The sequence below is a fragment of the Aulostomus chinensis genome, chromosome 1, assembly GCF_037954235.1.
Source record: "Aulostomus chinensis isolate RoL2024-O1b breed Wild chromosome 1, RoL_Achi_v1.0, whole genome shotgun sequence".
In the NCBI taxonomy this organism is placed as follows: Eukaryota; Metazoa; Chordata; class Actinopteri; order Syngnathiformes; family Aulostomidae; genus Aulostomus; species Aulostomus chinensis.
In genome coordinates, this window is record NC_141320.1 from 53,148,383 (window position 1) to 53,163,175 (window position 14,793).

The 14,793-nt window shown below is 39.4% G+C and overlaps 1 non-coding gene across 1 annotated transcript; it reads right to left on the minus strand.

The window, feature by feature from the left end:
- Positions 1-14,709: 14,709 nt before the first annotated feature.
- Positions 14,710-14,781, minus strand: trnae-cuc (transfer RNA glutamic acid (anticodon CUC)). The gene has a single exon. It is a non-coding gene; the product is annotated as a tRNA-Glu (tRNA).
- Between the last annotated feature and the right edge of the window lie 12 nt (positions 14,782-14,793).

Genomic DNA, 14,793 nt, shown 5'->3' on the forward strand with positions numbered 1-14,793 from the left:
CATCCTTCAGATCAGCACTACAGCCAAGGAGAAGCTGGCTCAGGTGCAGCAACAGATGGGAGGGCCAACCCTGAAACTCATCAGTGAGGTGCCAACACGCTGGAACAGCACACACAGCTGTCAGGGCTGCATGATGAGAGGGAACCAGTGTGGGAACCTCTGGCCTCTCTAAGACAGATTTGACTCCACTGACAGCTGAGGAGTTCACCACCATAGGAGAAGCACTTCTAGTAAACAGAGGTCATTCTAGTAGCCTGGTCCCTCTGTGGTTGAGCTATAATTTGAGGAAATATGGTCATTATTCAATGGTGACATCTCTCTGCTGAATAATGTAGAACTGAACGGATCCACTGGACCTTCTTTTTACAAACAGCAGCATGCAGCAGCTGTCCTGAGTGGAAAACTGCACATTTCTGTTGGTGAGAGTTAATCAAGCGATGGACTTTGTCTCTCAACAGAAGCTGTGTGGAAAAACCCTGCAGCTACGAGCGCTTCAGATTCTGAGAGTGATTCTTCCGCCATTGGCTGGTTTAACCTGGCGTCTGACCGTGGAGGTGGCCGAGAGGAGCGTGACATGGCTGAAGAGGTAAATCAACTAAAGCAGAGTTAGTCTTTGGCAGCAGGCCAGGCCGACAAATGCTAATGTCTCTGACTGACTGACTGATGAAGTTGGACCATTGGTCAGCCACAATGATGCATGACCACAAATAGTGGCCTGGGTCTTTATGAAGCTGACATCACTGGAGCATCATTTTGATGTCATGACCAACTCTCCCTACATCACTGTAGCATCACTGAGTTTATTAGCAACTATCACTACATTACTGTTAGCATCATCTTGAGTTCATTAGCAATTCTTCCGACATCACTGTCGCAATATTTTGAGGTTTGTAGCAACTTTTACGACATTACTGTCGCATTATTTTGAGGTTCGTAGCAACTCTTCGTACATGACTTTCAGCATCACTTTGAGGTTATTCGAAACTTTCACTACATTACTGTTAGCATCATCTTGAGTTCATTAGCAATTCTTCCGACATCACTGTCGCAATATTTTGAGGTTTGTAGCAACTTTTACGACATTACTGTCGCATTATTTTGAGGTTCGTAGCAACTCTTACTACATGACTGTCAGCATCACTTTGAGGTTGTTCGAAACACTTCCTACATTACTGGAAGCATCACTTAGTTGATTAGCAACTATCACTGCATTACTGTTAGCATCATTTTGAGTTAAATAGCATTTCTTATGACATCACTGTCAGCATCATTTTGAGTTCATTAGCAATTCTTCCGACATCACTTTCGCATTATTTTGAGGTTCGTAGCAACTCTTACTACATCACTGTAAGCATCACTGAGTTTATTAGCAACTATCACTACATTACTGTTAGCATCATTTTGAGATCATTACCAATTCTTCTGACATCACTGTCGCATTATTTTGAGGTTCGTAGCAACTCTTACGACATGACTGTTGCATTATTTGAAGGTTTGTAGCAACTCTTACTGCATGACTGTCAGCTTCACTTTGAGGTTGTTCGAAACACTTACTACATTACTGTAAGCATCGCGGAGTTTATTCGCAACTATCACTACATTACTGTTAGCATCATTTTGAGTTCATTAGCAATTCTTACGACATCACTGTAGCATTATTTTGAGGTTAGTAGCAACTCTTACTACATTACTGTTGCATTATTTTGAGGTTAGTAGCAACTCTTACTACATCACTGTCAGCATCACTTTGAGGTTATTCGAAACGTTCACTACATCACTGTTGGCATTTTGAGATAATTTCCAATTCTTCTGACATCACTGTCGCATTATTTGGAGGTTCATAGCAACTCTTTCTACATGACTGTCACATAATAATAATAATCATAATAATAATAATAATAATAATAATCACTTTGATGTTACTCGAAACACTTACTGCATTACTGTCAGCATCACTTTGAGTTTATTTGCAACTATCACTACAAAACTGTTAGCATCATTTTGAGTTCATTAGCAATTCTTACTCCATTACTGTCACCATCATTTTGAGATCATTAGCATTTCTTACTACATCACTGTCTTATTATTTTGATGTTCATAGCATCTCATACTACCTTACTGTTGTAATATTTTAAGGTGCATGGCAACTCTTTCTACATGACTGTCAGCATCACTTTGAGTTCATTAGCAACTATCACTACATCACTGTCAGCATCATTTTTGAGTTCATTAACAATTCTTCCTACCTCACTGTAGCATTATTTTGAGGTTATTAGCAGCTCTTACTACATCACTGTCAGCATCATTTTTAGGTTACTTGCACCTCGAACCACATGACTGTCAGCATCACTATGAGGTCATTCGAAACTTTCACTCCATTACTGTTAGCATCATTTTGAGGTCATTAGCAATTATTACGACATCACTGTCACATCATTTTGAGATCATTAGATATTCTTCCTTCATCACTGTAGCATTATTTTGAGATTAGTTGCAACTCTTACTACATTACTGTTGCATTGTTTTGAGTTTAGCATCATTTTTAAGTTACTCGCAACTCTAACCACATGACTGTCAGCATCCCTTTGAGGTTATTCGAAACTTTCACTACATCACTGTTGGCATTTTGAGATAATTTCCAATTCTTCTGACATCACTGTCGCATTATTTGGAGGTTCATAGCAACTCTTACTACATTACTGTTGCATTATTTTGAGGTTCGTAGCAACTCTTACTACATGACTGTCAGCATCACTTTGAGGTTATTCGAAACACTTGCTACATTACTGTCAGCATCACTTTGAGTTTATTAGCAACTATCACGAAAATACTGTTAGCATCATTTTGAGTTCATTAGCAATTCTTACTCCATTACTGTCACCATCATTTTGAGATCATTAGCATTTCTTACTACATCACTGTCGCATTATTTTGAGGTTCGTAGCAACTCTCACTACATGACTGTCAGCATCACTTTGAGGTTGTTCGAAACACTTACTACATTACTGTAAACATCACTGAGTTTATTAGCAACTATCACTACATTACTGTTAGCATCATTTTGAGTTTATTCGCAATTCTAACGACATCACTGTCGCATTATTTTGAGGTTCGTAGCAACTTTTATTACAAGACTGTCAGCATCACTTTGAGGTTATTCGAAACTTTCACTACATTACAGTTAGCATCCTTTTGAGATGATTAGCAATTCACATGACATCACTGTCGCATCATTTTGAGATCATTACCAATTCTTCTCACATCACTGTCGCATTATTTTGATATTCGTAGCAACTCTGACTACATTACTGTTGCATTATTTTAAGGTTAGTAGCAACTCTTACTACATTACTTTTGCATTATTTTAAGGTTAGTAGCAACTCTAACCACATGACTGTCAGCATCACTTTGAGGTTGTTCGAAACACATACTACAATACTGTCTGCATCACTGAGTTTATTAGCAATTCTCACTACATTACTGTTAGCATCATTTTGAGGTTTGTAGCAACTCTTACTACATCACTGAAGCATTATTTTGAGGTTTGTAGCAACCATTACTACATGACTGTCAGCATCACTTTGAGGTTGTTTGAAACTCTTACTACATTACTGTAAGCATCACTGACTTTATTAGCAACTATCACTACGTTACTGTTAGCATCTTTTTGAGTTTAATAGCAGTTCTTACGACATCACTGTCAGCATCATTTTTAGGTTACTTTCAACTCCAACAGCATGACTGTCAGCATCACTTTGAGGTGATTCGAAACTTTCAATCCATTACTATTCGCATCATTTTGAGTACATTCGCAATTCTTACTCCATCACTGTCGCATCATTTTGAGATCATTAGCAATTCTTCCGCCATCACTGTCGCGTTATTTGGAGGTCCGTAGCAACTCTGACGACATCACTGTCGCATCATTTTGAGATCATTATCAATTCTTCTGACATCACTGTCGCATTATTTTGATATTCGTAGCAACTCTTACCTCATTACTGTCAGCATCACTCTGAGGTTGTTCGAAACACTTACTACATTACGGTCAGCATCACTGAGTTTATTAGCAACTATCACTACGTTACTGTTAGCATCATTTTGAGTTTCATAGCAACTCTGACGACATCACTGTCGCATCATTTTGAGATCATTATCAATTCTTCTGACATCACTGTCGCATTATTTTGATATTCGTAGCAACTCTTACTACATTACTGTCAGCATCACTGAGTTTATTAGCAACTATCACTACGTTACAGTTAGCATCATTTTGAGATCATTAGCAATTCTTAAGACATCACTGTAGTGTTTTTTTGAGGTTAGTAGCAACTCTTACTACGTGACTTTCACTATCACTCTGAGGTTGTTCGAATCACTTACTACATTACTGTAAGCATCACTGAGTTTATTAGCAACTATCACAACGTTACTGTTAGCAACATTTTGAGTTTCATAGCAATTCTTACGACATCGCTGTCAGCATCATTTTTAGGTTACTCGCAACTCTAACCACATGACTTTCAGCATCACTTTGAGGTTATTCGAAGTTTTCACTTCATTACTGTAAGCATCATTTTGAGTACCTTAGCAATTCTTCTGACATCACTGTCGCATTATTTTGAGGTTCGTAGCAACTCTTTCTACATCACTATAGCATTATTTTGAGGTTTGTAGCAATTCTTTCTACATTACTGTCAGCATCACTGAGTTTATTAGTAACCATCACTACATTACTGTTAGCATCATTTTGGATTCATGAGCAATTCTTACTACATTACTGTCAGCATCACTTTGAGGTTATTCCAAACTTTCACTACATTACTGTTAGCATCATTTTGAGTTTATTAGCAATTCTTACTACATGACTGTCAGCATCATTTTGAGATGATTAGCAATTCTTCCGACATCACTGTCGCATTATTTTAAGGTTCGTAGCAACTCTAACCACATGACTGTCAGCATCACTTTGAGGTTGTTTGAAACACTTACTACATTACTGTAAGCATCACTGAGTTTATTATCAACTATCACTACGTCATTTTTAGCATCATTTTGAGTTTAATAGCAATTCTAACTACATCACTGTCAGCATCATTTTTAGGTTACTCGCAACTCTAACCACGACTGTCAGCATCACTTTGAGGTTATTGGAAACTTTCACTCCATTACTGTTAGCATCATTTTGAGTTCGTTAGCAATTCTAACTACATCACTGTCGCATCATTTTGAGATCATTAGCAATTCTTCCGACATCACTGTCGCATTTTTTTGAGGTTCGTAGCAACTCTTACTACATCACTGTAGCATTATTTTCAGGTTATTAGTAACTTCCTACATTACTGTAAGCATCACTGAGTTTATTAGAAGCTATCACTAAGTTACTGTTCGCATCTTTTTGAGTTTAATAGCAATTCTTACTACATCACTGTCAGCATCATTTTTCGGTTACTTGCAACTCTAACCACATGACTGTCCGCATCACTTTGAGGTTATTGGAAACTTTCACTCCATTACTGTTAGCATCATTTTGAGTTCATGAGCAATTCTTTCTACATCACTGTCGCATTATTTGGAGGTTCGTAGCAACTCTTACTACATGACTTACAGCATCACTTTGAAGTTGTTCGAAACACTTACTATATTACTGTAAGCATCACTGTGTTTATTAGCAACTATCACTCCATTACTGTCAGCATCATTTTTGAATTCATTAACAATTCTTCCTACATCACTGTCGCATCATTTTGAAATCATTAGCAATTCTCACGACATCACTGTAGCATTATTTTTAGGTTCTTAGCAATTCTTACTAGATTACTGTCAGCATCAATTTTAGGTTACTCGCAACTCTAACCATATGACTGTCAGCATCACTTTGAGGTTATTTGAAACTTTCACTCCATTACTGTTAGCATCATTTTGAGATCATTACCAATTCCTTCTCCATCACTGTCGCATCATTTTGAGGTTAATAGCAACTCTTACTACATGACTGTCAGCATCACTTTGAGGTTATTTGAAACTTTCACTCCATTACTGTTAGCATCATTTTGAGATCATTACCAATTCTTCTGACATCATTGTCGCATTATTTTGAGGTTCTTAGCAACTCATACTACATTACTGTTGCAATATTTTAAGGTTCATGACAACTCTTTCTACATGACTGTAAGCACCACTTTGAGGTTGTTCGAAACACTTGCTCCATTACTGTCAGCATCACTTTGAGTTTATTAGCAACTATCACTACATTACTGTTGGCATCATTTTTGAGTTAATTAACAATTCATCCTTCCTCACTGTAGCATTATTTTTAGGTTATTAGCAGCTCTTACTACATCACTGTCAGCATCATTTTTAGGTTACTCGCATCTCGAACCACATGACTGTCAGCATCACTTTGAGGTTATTCGAAACTTTCACTCCATTACTGTTAGCATCATTTTGAGTTCATTAGCAATTCTTACTACATCACTGTCGCATCATTTTGAGATCATTAGCCATTCTTCTGACATCACTGTCGCATCTTTTTTAGGTTTGTATCAACTCTTACTAAATTACTTTTGCATTAGTTTGAGGTTAGTAGTAACTCTTACTACATGACTGTCAGCATCACTTTGAGGTTGTTGGAAACACTTACTACATTACTGTAAGCTTCGCTGAGTTTATTAGTAACCATCACTACATTACTGTTAGAATCATCTTGAGTTCATTACCAATTCTTCCGACATCACTGTCGCAATATTTTGAGGTTCGTTGCATCTTTTACTACATTACTGCCGCATTATTTTGTGGTTCGTAGTAACTCTTACTACATTACTTTTGCATTATTTTAAGGTTCGTAGCAACTCTTACTACATGACTGTCAGCATCACTTTGAGGTTATTCGAAACTTTACTCCATTACTGTTAGCATCATTTTGAGTTCATTAGCAATTCTTACTACATCACTGTCGCATCATTTTGAGATCATTAGCAATTCTTACGACATCACTTTCGCATTATTTTGAGGTCCGTAGCAACTTTTACTACATTACTGTTGCATTATTTTAAGTTTTGTAGCAACTCTTACTACATGACTGTCAGCATCACTTTGAGGTTATTCAAAACTTTCACTCCATTACTGTTAGCATCATTTTGAGTTAATTTGCAATTCTTTCTACATCACTGTCGCATCATTTTGAGTTTATTAGCAATTCTTACTACATCACTGTCGCATCATTTTGAAATCATTAGCAATTCTCACGACATCACTGTCGCATTATTTTGAGGTTATTAGCAATAATTACGATATCACTGTCGCATTATTTTGGGATCATTAGCAATTCTTCCAACATCACTCTGGCATTATTTTGAGGTTCTTAGCAACTCTTACTACATTACTGTCAGCATCACTTTGAGTTTATTCGCTACTATCACTACATTACTTTTAACATCATTTTGAGTTCATTAGCAATTCTTACTACATCACTGTCGCATCATTTTGAGATCATTTGCCATTCGTCCGACATCACTGTCGCATTTTTTTGAGGTTCGTATCAACTCTTACTAAATTACTTTTGCATTAGTTTGAGATTAGTAGTAACTCTTACTACATTACTGTAAGCATCACTGAGTTCATTAGTAACCATCACTACATTACTGTTAGCATCATTTTGAGTTCATGAGCAATTCTTACTACATCACTCGCATTATTTTGAGCTTCGTAGCAACTCTTGCTACATTACTGTCAGCATCATTTTTAGGTGACTCGCAACTTTAATCACATGACTTTCAGCCTCACTTTGAGGTTGTTCGAAACACTTAGTACATTACTGAAAGTATCACTGATTTTATTAGCAGCTATCACTTCATTACTCTTAGCATCATTTTGAGTTCATTAGCAATTCTTACGACATCACTGTCGCATCATTTTGAGATCATTAGCAATTCTTCCGACATAACTGTCGCATTATTTTGAAGTTCGTAGCAACTCTTACATTACTGTTGCATTAGTTTGAGGTTAGTAGCAACTCTTACTACATGACTGTCAGCATCACTTTTAGGTTGTTCGAAAAACTTACTACATTACTGTTAGCATCACTGAGTTTATTAGCAACTGGCACTACATTACCGTTAGCATCATTTTGAGTTTATTAGTAATTCTTCAACATCACTGTCGCATCATTTTGAGGTTAGTTTCAACTCTTACTACATTACTGTCAGCATCATTTTGAGTTCATTAGCAATTCTTACTACATCAGTGTTAGCATCATTTTGAGATCATTAGCAATTCTTCCTACATCACTGTCGCATTATTTTGAGGTTCGTATCAACTCTTACTACATTACTGTAAGCATCAATGAGTTTATTCACAACTATCACTACATTAATGTCAGCATCATTTTGAGTTCATTAGCAGTTCTTACAAAATCACTGTCGCCTTATTTTGAGGTTCGTAGCAACTCTTACTACATGACTGTCAGCATCACTTTGAGGTTATCCTAAACTATCACTGCATTACTGTTAAAACATTTTGAGTACATAAACAATTCTTACTACATCACTGTCGCATCATTTTGAGATCATTAGCAATTCTTCCGAAATCACTTTCGCATTATTTTGAGGTTCGTAGCAACTCTTACTACATTACTGTCGCATTATTTTGAGGTTCATAGCAACTCTTACTACATGATTGTCAGCATCGCTTTGAGGTTATTCGAAACTTTCACTCCATTAATCTTATCATCATTTTGAGTTCATTAGCAATTCCTACTAAATCACTGTTAGAATCATTTTGAGATCATTAGCAATTCTTCTGACATCACTGTTGCATTATTTTGAGGTTCGCAGCAACTCTTACTACATTATTGTTGCATTATTTTAAGGTTCGTAGCAACTCTTACTATATTACTGTAAGCATCACTGAGTTGATTAGCAACTATCACTACATTACTGTTAGCATCATTTTGAGTTCATTAGCAATTCTTCCGACATCACTGTAGCAATATTTTGAGGTTCGTAGCAACTTTTACTACATTACTTTCGCATTATTTTGAGGTTTGTAGCAACTCTTACTACATGACTGTCAGCATCACTTTGAGGTTATTCGAAACTTTCACTCCATTACTGTTGGCATCATTTTGAGTTCATTAGCAATTCTTACTACATCACTGTCGCATCATTTTGAGATCATTAGAAATTCTTCCGACATCACTGTGTCAAGATCCCTGTCTCGTGTGTCCTGTTTTATTTTGTAGTCATGTCCTGTCTTCCTCACCTCCCTCCTGTGATTACCTCATGTGTCTCACCTGGGTGATTGCACCACCTGTGTCTCTTTTCCCCGCTTGTATTTAACCTGTGTGTCTCCTTAGTTCCTGGTCAGGTCATTGTCATCAGTTGTCGTTTTTTGGCTGTCATCATTTGTCTGCATTTGTCGTTATCACAGTTTTTTCTCGTCTCGTCTTGTCAAGCCTCCTGTCTCACGTCAAGCCTTCGGCCTCTCGCCACGCCTCAAGCCTTCGGCCTCTCGCCCCGCCTCAAGCCTTCAGTTCCGAATAAACCTCTTTTGCACCATTCCTACGGTCTGCACTTTGGTCTCATCATCCATCATATCCCGCATCTGACACACTGACGCATTATTTTGAGGTTGTTAGCAACTCTTACTACATGACTGTCAGCATCACTTTGAGGTTATTCGAAACTTTCACTGTGTAACAAAGTTGTTTCTGTGGCAGTTCCCAAAGAGGTAGAAAATGATCCAACACTGTATTTAGTTCATCAATGTACTTCTTGAATGTTAGTGATTGATCCGGGATGTCCTGCTCATGCATCCCAGGCAGAATCAATGACTTAGCTGCAAGTCACCTTTTTTGAACTCTTGAACATCTGGAAGTAGTTAAAGGGGTTTTACAAGGGGGTCCCACAAATCTCCTGAGCACCAGGACTAGTTGGTACCGTTCCGACACCAGGAAGGAACTCATAAATAGTGGAGATAACACAGATACACATTCCAAGAACAATTGTCTTTTAGATCTACGTAAGCTTATATCATGTATATGCTTGACTTGTAAGTATGCGTGAGTACAAAGTGTTATTAAAAGATAATATATAAGACAACAGAAAAACACTTAATATTAGTTAATGAAGAGAGCTCTGGACCCAGGTGCTTCCATCTCGGAGGAATGAACAGCTCCCTTCCCTCCAGATACCTGCTGCCATACAAGAGACACAGCGAGGGGAACGTCAACCCCCCCCCCCCCAGAAGAACAGGGTCCTGAAGGGCTTGAGATCCTTTAATAAGCCAAGAAAGGGATTCCAGTCATGTAAGTGATTTCCTTTAGAGTCCCAGATATTCTGAGGTCACAGAACTGTAAAATGCTAACATTCTAATCATGATCTTACTAATTAATTAGCAAAGGAAAGGAATCCGGCCATGTCAGGGATCTCCTTTCATTCTGTTGAACCTCGCTTAGTTTCTTTATTGTTTGAGCACTCTCCTGTTCTATGTTTCTCTTATGTATCTTTTTCTATTATTTAATGTGAGTTCTTCAGAAATGAGCTAATGGAAATATATGACTGTGCAGCTGAAGATGACCTGTTGGTTTCTATGTTTCTCTGCAAACGTCAGGCAGAATGTGGAAGAGCGTCACAGCTGAGACGGTTAAAACCTTAGAGAATGTTTGCTCATGTTGTAAAAGTGCTATTCATGCAGAATAGGATGCTTATTCATGGACGTTACAATATATTTGGGTCAAACCACAGGAGCTGAAGTGTGTACCCTCATGCTCCAGGTTTCAAAGTTGTAAACTTACTTTGTGGTTGGCAGATTGATGTTTGTATGTGTTAATTTTAATAATCTGAACCATTTGACCTCAACCTGGGCGCCTATATTGAGATTTTGAGAATCCTTGGATGTGACATGACTCTACCTCCAATCTGTATGTCCCCTCCCCACGGTGATCAATAGCTGACTGTTCCTCAGAAACACCAGAGAACTTCTGATGCTCTATGAGTGCTGTAACTTCTCTCTCATGCATGAATAAAGTGTGTAAGGTTTGAGAAAGAGACCACGCCTCCTTTCTGTTCACTGCTCCGCCGGACGACCCCCCCACACTGGGCCACTGGACCACAATTAATGGTGACGAGGATGGGATCCTAAACACCTGAGGTTACAGACTCGATGCAACGACTCCACTGATCATGTAGACTGGTAGGAGAACACCTTTTACCAGTTACAGCAGCAGACTCCCAATAGCAAACCTACTCAGTCCTCCACCTCTGCTTGAGCAGCTGCTGCCAATGATGATCTCCAAAGTCCTGTTCCGTCACTTGGTGAACTGTCTAAGCTTCCTAAAAGAGAGCAGAACTTGTCTGCCTCACTCTCTCCCACTGCTCAATGGAGCCCTGCATTTAGAAGAAGAACTAGAACCTGGAAACCTAGGATACCAGGACAAAAATGTGTGTTAAATGATGAAGGAGAAGAAGTGATTAATGAAGAGGATTGTATCCTAGAAGAGGTAGAGGGGTTGAAGGCCAAGACCAACAGGAAGAGGAAACTGGCACCCCAGACCTCAGACTCAACAGGGCCCCAGACCAGGACCGCCTCTGAACCTGTGGCATCCCCCTCAACAATAGGACAGCACTTCAGTGTCTTCCAGTGTGTGAAACACTAAAAATGAAAAACAGAAAGTTGTAACTGAATGCTCTCAAATAACTCTAACTGCTGAACCTAAAGTTGAATTATCAGGAGATGGAAAATCTGCTGAACTCTTAGTGGACACAGGTGCAACAGTTTCCACCATTAATAAGTCAGATGCTAACCGTGTAGGATTAGTTCCTACTTCTGAAAATATAAAAACAGTAGCAATTGCTGGAGCAACTATGCAAAGTCCATTGGAGCACCAGCCAAAGTTCAATTTGGACTCATTTCATGAGAGCATCCATTTGTAATCACTGATAACTCACCAAGTAATCTATTGGGTCGGGATTTGTTCACCAAGTGGCGTGCAACTATTCATTGTTCTCCTGAAGGCGTTCATACCACAGTCCCTGACCATGACTCTAAGTGCTTCTTCAACATGCTACAGGCTGTAAATACAGGATGCTATTATTCTCTCATGTACTCCTTTTCAATCAGATGCTGACGGTGTCCTGGATTCAGACGGATGATTTCTTAGCAGGAAAAGAAGACCTGCCAGATCATTCCAGGTTAACAGGTTTACAAGACCTCCATGTAACTCTACATGTTGATATGACAGGAACGGATGTTGCCTACTTCAAACTGTTAGACCCAAATACGGGATCACAATTCTCTGTGTTCTCAGATACTTTGGCAAGAACCCCAAAAGGTGTTTTCTATCTACCAAACGTTGGAGGTTTGGCTTTGTCACTGTTTCAGGTTGATAAAACCTCGCCCCATATTTCCGTGGCTGCTGTAGAAGGAATAGAAGCACAACGACTCGGCCCTATAGCACATTACATGACTCACAATTCCCCAGAGGAAGGGTTTCTTTATGATGACATCATGTGTGTACATGTGTGTATGTGTATATATGTTTTGACTCTACACATGGACACAAACTGTCCTGTTGCATGTGGCTGTATTGTTATTGGAAGACAAGTCGTGGCCAGATAGTTCATCAGTGGGGGTGGGGTGAGAAGATGAGGTTGCAGTATGTTAATTGGAAAATCGTGTGTGTCTGTGTGTGTGGTTGTGTGGTTGTGTGTTATGGTTCACAAAATAAAGGAAAGACGATTAAGTCCCATTTATGTTTATTATGATTGTAATTAATTTACCAAGAAAAGGGTTTCAGTCGGCTCACATAAATATCTGCAGCCTGAGAAATAGAATAACAGAAGTGTCCCAACTCTTGTCCTTGGATATCCATCGATTGGCAAGATCACAAACTCACCTTGATGATACATTCAATGAGGATGCACTGGGAATCCAGGGGTACAATATTTTTACAAGAGACAGGAACAGCTATGGAGGAGGTGGAGCAGTTTATGTACAAAATCACATTCCAGCAAAAGAAAGATTGGATTTGATGGCTGCAATACTGAAGTGATCTGGGTGCAAATCAGTCTACCTCATGTTCAACCATTGCTTGTAGGGTGTGTCCAGACCACCAAGTGCAAGGTTTCATGTTAGATAGAGGACGCCATCTTGATCGAGACATTTATTTGCCTGGAGACACAAACATAGATTGGAACTTGTCCACTTCAAGAGAAGCTGCGATGCAAGAACATGTAATTGAACACAGATGGTGGAAAGATCAACAAGAGTGTTCTAGGAAAGATGGGGCGAAAGTGAAACATGCACAGACCACATACTCCCAAACTGGAGCTATTTCTGTTCCAAAGCATTATCTAGACCAGTGGGGTGTTCTGATCAGAACCCAGTGGTAACTGCAAGGAAAGGACATGCTCCTCTAAGAAAATATACAGTCAGGAATATGAAATCACCCTGGGTGGACACAGAACTAAGAGAAGCAGTGAGATGGAGAAATGAAGCAAAACAGGCAGCGATAATATCTGGTTTTGAATCGGATTGGCAAATCTATACAGAAATTAAGAAATTATGTTACTTCTCTTTCTTCTTTTTATTACTATTCACCACAACTGGGTTCCATTTGCAATCGTTAGAAATAATAAAAACACAAGAACACACCCGAGGTTCCTTTTTAGCTGGAATTTTCCTTTCAGAGCTTTAAGAGTGAGGAGAAGGATTTTAAACTGTGTTCTGGATTGGTGATGTGGTCTCTCCTCCTAGTTCCTGTCCATGCACGTGCAGCTGCTTTCTGGAGCAGTTGCAGTCTTGAAGGGGAGGTTCACTTTTTTGGACCTTTGGCCTTCCCAGCTCACCAGGGTGCTACCAGCAACTGGAGACAGTTTTGGACCCATTGGGTCTGGTCCTGCTGACGCTATCTGCAATGCTAGTGCTAGCGCGAGTGGATAGGCCTGCCATTTAAATACCATCTTACTCACTCCACAGCACATTCCAGGCGACTGAAATAAAACTCCAGAATATCAATTTAAAGTGTTTGTTGATAGAATCATTCTGGGGAGGAAACTTTTAGTACATCGCGGTTCTTTTTGAGGGACAAACCTCAGATTTCAGGTGTAATTTTACCTCTCCTCTAGTCGGTAGAAGTGGGCTCACGTTACAGCTTCAGAGGACTGATATGCTACTGACTGAATGTATTCCTCAGCCATTGATGAGTCGGCCGATATTTATCTATAATATATATTTATATATCCAGTGACTTCTACCAGTGCTGTGCTCTAAAACCAGGCTGAAACCCTCAAATCAACTCTTGTTATGGAGGAAGTCACTCAGCTGATTAGCAGCTACTTTCTCCAGGATTTTAGAGAGGAGGGGAGGTCAGCTATCAGTCCATAGTTGGCTAGAACCTCAGGGTATCCACAGCTTCCCTGACCAGGACTTGAACCCTAGGCTGTGGCAGTGAGAGCACCAGTCCTAGCCACTGGACTATCAGGGACCACACTGACCAGAGTTTGTCCTTGCAGGAGTCAGTGACTTAATAGTGTCTTACAAAGGGTTGAACCTGAATGAGACAGTCACCCTTCAACATGGGGCCATGGCAGAGTGAACCAAGAACACTACAATGGGGGTGAGAGTGGAGCCATGATGGATTCACAGTTCATCACCTCCACCATCATGTGGACCACCTGATCACCTCTCCCTCAACCTCTAAATAACTCATTCCCTGACCGGGAATCGAACCCAGGCCGCGGCGGTGAGAGCGCCGAATCCTAGCCACTAGACCATCAGGGACCACACTGAGCT